The sequence below is a fragment of the Bidens hawaiensis genome, unplaced genomic scaffold (genome assembly GCF_021521415.1).
Source record: "Bidens hawaiensis isolate Kalapana, Puna unplaced genomic scaffold, B.hawaiensis_p1.1 tig00026818_1, whole genome shotgun sequence".
NCBI lineage: Eukaryota > Viridiplantae > Streptophyta > Magnoliopsida > Asterales > Asteraceae > Bidens > Bidens hawaiensis.
In genome coordinates, this window is record NW_027494310.1 from 116,865 (window position 1) to 122,864 (window position 6,000).

Consider the following 6,000-nt stretch of genomic DNA (forward strand, 5'->3'; position numbering starts at 1 on the left):
TTCTTTAATCTTGTTTTGTTACTTACTAATTGAAGCTTGTGGTACAACATATATATAATATGCACCCCTTGTTTCCTTCGGCTTTCATCTTCTCCGACCATGGTCGGTTGAGGTGATATGCTACAAGGCAAGGCTACATGGATGACTCATTATAGTCCTTGATTATACTATTTTCCTTTAATGCTTCAGTAGTCTTGTTTATATTGAAAGTAGTTTAGTTTCTAATTCATGTTTAAAGAGTTCCATGGTATTAGGTATGAAGTCACTAGCCTCGGTTTTATCCTGAGTTGAGAACCGAACCAAAACTGAACTCTTGTTTACTAGTTTTGTTTTAAATAGTTAAATAAACATGTTTATATATGATTTGAATATTTTAACTTCTAAAATCATTTTTATAGTTCTATGGTATTTGGGTATGTGGCAACCATCCTCGGTATCATTCCGAGTCAAGGACCGAACCAAAATTGAACTAAACCGAGTTAACTCGCTTAAGACACACAAGTGTGTTTTGGGCTACCGAAACTTATCTTTTCTTCAAGAATGTATTTTAAACTAATTTTAAGTTATTCTCTCTACATACTTGGTGTGTCGGAATCCAACTTAATCTTATAACAAGATTGGACCGGTGAAACCAAATACCCACTTAACGGACGTTAAGATTCTTCACAATAGAACTATATACTTGGTTAAATCTTTTGATTTAATTGAGTTATCTCAAAACATTTATCACTTAAGTTGACTTTTAGTTTAGTTAATTATCTAGACTCAAATTGACAAATCCGAACACTCGATTAAAACATCGTTTTGGTATTTATATAACCAAGGGTCTTGCAATAGTGCATTATAACCCACATAATTACTTGACATAGTTTGAGTAATATTTATGAATGAAATACTAAGACCCGGTTTTGGGTAAACTTATTTTCAAGAAACATGTCTTTAATTTCTTGTCATATATTTACTTTAAACCCTTTCAAGACTACATACTAACTTAAGACCCATTTAATTTAGGTCTTGCTCGTTAAACCGATCTCCGACTATTCACGAATAAATCTTTCAAGTTACTTAGTTAACGTGAGTACTTTTTCATCCCCCGTTTTCCATCTTACATTTTGAGGGTGGCATTGCATACTTATTCAAACTTAAATGATTTATACTTGTGTTTCAAACCACAAACTCTTTAGTATATGTTACTTATATAAATGCTCGATTTGGTGTTATATGCTTTACATGATTTCACGCTATATGTTTATTGCTTTAGGTGGGTTGGCATCTATGAAACTATTAAGTATGATCATACGCTCCCCTAACTACTTTAGCTCAATTACAAGTAGAATAGGGCAACTAATCCGAGTATATTTGGTTGTTACCATATAGAAAGGTATCTCAGACTATCTATTATTTGCATGTCTAAATTGTTGCTATTATTTATTGTTCCATATACGAGTTGTGGATTTTTCTCTATTATATACTTATCGTTCAAATCTATGAAAATTGCTCACCGACATTCGTGTTGACAAAGTTTATTTTATGCAATGTTACAAGTTTATTACTTGGTTGATTTGGAGACTTGAAGAACTATTATCTTGTGACCGTTTAGGTTATTAGATATAAATGAGCAATTTATTTGTTTGACTATCTATTCGGTTATTTGTATGAACAAGTTTGTGTTATTTGGATGATTTAATGAAATGAATGAGTTGTTTAAATATTGTCACTTTAATAGTGTATTGTGTTCATGGGCAATCCGTTTCACCCCGGCATGTTCCACCACCTTTGGTTAGGGTGTGACAGATTGGTATCAGAGCCAAGACTATAAAATAGGCGGTTAGACGTATGACCTAGTATAGTTTTGATTTAGGGTCCCACCTTCAAAAAAGATAGGCGGTATCAGAGCGAAGACTATAAGATAGGCGGTTAGTATAGTTTTGCTTTAGGGTCCTTATTGCTTATTTATTTCATTTTACCTTCAAAAAATATACACATGCACAAACTCTCATAGTATCCCAAGGTATCCTTACCTTAAATGGAAAAACATTAGTTTTTATATTGCGTTTTATGGATCACAAACTTAATTTGGATTACGTTATTTAAGATCCCTTAAAGGTTGCATTTATATCGGGTTTGTAGCCATCATAGAGAGCGAAACACTATGAATCGACCATTTGACAAAAAGATTCCAAGAATCAAAGGTGATTTACTTACCTGGGATGGTTGAATTGTAGTGTTTGTTTTCTAAGCCAACGAACCGTGTTATACATGTAAATACTTTAAGTTGTCGAATGCAAGCGTTCCGGTTTCCTCCTTATATTTGGTGTTGAAAACACAAAAGCGTGGTTCGTGGACAAGTGTTTTTAACATCTCGTTGTATCTCCGTTTTTATTATATGTTATTATCGTGATTTGAGTCAATAACATGAAAGACGCGGTGGTATGTGCACATGTTTGACTCCACCTATTATTTTATACAAGTTTTATTGGTTGAAATATCAAATTATGGTGGTTCATTTACGATTTTCCTGACTATACATATGAATTTCAATATCTCAAAACCTCCAATTTTTGAATGTCAAAAGTTTGAAACTTATGTATATACATACATTTTATCTTTTGATTCAAGTATGAAATTGTTTTTACTAACATCCTCATAACTCTAGGATTCACAATCACTAAAAATCTATATTTACTCATTTTCCTCACACTTATATCAAAACTTATGCCATTTCTCTTTTATTTTATAATGCCTCCTCTTCGTCGTCAAACTCGCAAGCCGAACTCCGGTCGTTGGATGGCTGCTATGGATGCTAAAGAAATCGCCGCTGTGATTCCCGAACTAATAACTCAAATCCAAGCCACCCAAGCCACCCAACCCACCGTTACCCAAACCACATCTAACCCCACACCTTTCGCCTTGAAATACTTCACCGGTGCTAACCCATCTAAGTTTCATGGCACGAACTGTGCCACTACCTTGTTGCAATGGTTTGAAAATATGGAAAGCGTTTTTAACCTTTGTGAATGCCCCGAAACCAAGAAAACCACCTACGCCTCAAGCATGTTAGAGGGAACCGCCCGCATTTGGTGGAATGGTGAAATGTTCACCAATGGGGCGGAAGTAGCTATGGCCTACTCATGGGCCAAGCTCAAAGAAGTCATTATGTAGAAATTTTGCCCAAAACATGAACTTCAAAAACTCGAATCCTAATTTTGGGAGCATAAACAAGAGAGTGGTGAGAACTCCACCTACTCCAACCGCTTTCACGAGCATAGTCTCTTGGTTCCTCACTTGGTCACTCCCCTCGAGCGGGCAATTGACAAGTATGTCGGTGGTTTGCCCATGAAAATCCGGGACTCAGTGATGAGTAGTAAACCACAAACACTTCATGATGCAATTACCTTAGCCGGTGCTCTTTCCGAAAACTATGTTAAAGCCGGTACCCACTCCATCAAGAAAACGAGTGACAAGAGTAAGCCCGAACCAACCCCTCAATATAAAGTTGTGACAATTGCAAATTTCAGGTTAACTCTGTTAACTAAACCCAGTTAAATCCTATTGACTGTGTCAGTAAACTCAGTTAGTTCTGTTAACTATGAGTATGAACTCTTGTACATGTGATGTCATGTATGCGTATATTTAAGTCAACGTGTCATTGGTGACTTAAACAAGGATAAGTGACCAATTATAACTAGGATAATAAACTCGTCTTGCATGTTATAATAAACATGTCATATAACATGTATGATAAGTATAATGTGCTATGTGATTAATATGTTATATTATGGTTATTACATGATGATGTGATTGTAAGTAAGCTAAATGATTAAATAGGTTATATTGTATGTCATGTAACATGTTTATTATTTAAATGGAACCTTAGTTTATGTTACATAGGAAATGTTTATTAAATTATGTACCATGTCACAAATAAATAAATAAAAGATAACCTAAGTAATTTTATTCATTAAATCAATCATAAAGGGTTGTTAATAACAAGGAGGTTACAACTATTGGATGCCAACACCTTTTCCTTTCCCTCTTCCTCTCTCTTTGGCCGTGATACTCACACACACACACATACTCTCATTTTCTTTCATACAAACAATCATCTTCAAAACAAACAAGTTGGTGATTATTAGTAAACAAGGGTTTAAGCATTTGATCAAGCAAAGTGAGTAGATTATTATGTTTATATGTTTCTTTTTCTTTTAATTCATATGAACCTTGTATCCAAATGGTTGGATCATGAAAGGGGATGATCAAAGTTTGACAAATAAAAAGGATTTTTGTATGAGTCTTGATTAATATTTTGAGTCTTTTATAAATACATGTGTTTTTACTTTTCTTAGGAAATCAAATGGATAAAAATAAGACATGAAATTTGATTCAGCAAGAATCTTTCTTGATGATTTTGGAATCGTAAGGATATAAAAGTTGTGTTTTGTAGTGGATTGTGCCTAAAACTGCTTGATGACAGACTTGGTGTCTCGGATTGTATTGTGAATAAATTGATGATATGTTTGAGTTTTTGATCGATTTTTGATTCTATGAACATGTACTTTGAATCTAGTTTTCAGAAAGTCCGAAATCTTAATTTTTGGACACTGTTTGAATACTTTTTATTAATTTACAAAATCAGGATGCAAATCTAAATTAGAGAAAATAATTCTGAGTTGAGTTGTAAATTTCATAACTTGATGATAAAAATAGATATGGATATAATTCTACTTCTAGGATGTTGTAAATTGAATTAGGACTCTAGTCCAATTGGTCTTGCATCAATTGGACAAATATGGAAGTTTTGAAAATTTTTGATTACTGCTGTGTTGTTGTAGAAATATAAATCATGTTGTTGTAGTATATGAATATTCTGGACGAATTGGTAAATCCAAAAATTGTGAGAAAAATATATGTTGAACCTAATACTGATGTGCACATGTGTGATTTATTTGGTAATTTAATTGTGAGTTTTGATTGATGAGAAAAATCTGTTTAGGTGGTATACATTGTTAAAGGTGATAAAGGTGTTATTTGAATTGAGATAATTGCAAATTGTGATATGTTAGTTGTGGTAAATTAGAACTTTGACTTTTTAAGTCAACTTAGAACTAGTTGCCTAAATAGTTAGTCTTGCTTGTGATGTTGTGAAAGTGTATTGATCATAGAATTGCAAGGAATATGGCTAAGTGTGTATACTTGATGATTGATTAAGTGTGACTAGAATTATAAGGTAAACATTCTAAGTCCAACCTTTTAGTCAAAGGTCAATATTTTAGTCAAAGGTCAATACTTTAGTCAAAGTCAACTTTAGTCAAAGTCAACAAAAGTCAAACTTTGATCAAAAGTCTTTTTAAAAACAATGGGAGATTGTTGGATACTAGTGGTTCTAGGAACCATCCCACAAGTTACTTACGTACTTGCATTTTTAGGGTCTTAGCACGTGACGCATTTACTTCGGTCGGATTTGTGTAATACCCGAAGCACCAACAAGGTGAGTTTACGGCCCCACTTTTATACCTTTCCTTTGGGGGAGGAAACATGCAAAACTGTTTTACTTTACTTGCTCTAAATCTTTACACAACCGTTTGGTTGCTTATAACGTAGTGTTTCTTTGCCATGGAAAGTCCTCACGAACGTCGGACCGTTAACTAAGGTTAACTGGCGTGGTAAATTTAAATAGTACTATTGGGTTTGACAAACCCCACCCTGCATTATTCTCGACTGGAGGTCGAACGGGGTGTAACTTTGACCAAACATTGTTAAGTTTTGGCAATACTTGACTTGAGGCAATAACTAGTCAGCTTCGGTCGTGATGGAAACATAACACTATGCGGCAACGAGTTAACTAAGTGTAGTTAACCATGGGCCACTTTTATTTATAAATGTTTATGAACTGATAGACCATAACTTACTTTGAAAACCTGTGAACTCACCAACCATATGTGTTGACTCTTTTTAGCATGTTTTCCTCAGGTCACTAGCAAGCACTTGGATTAGGATAAC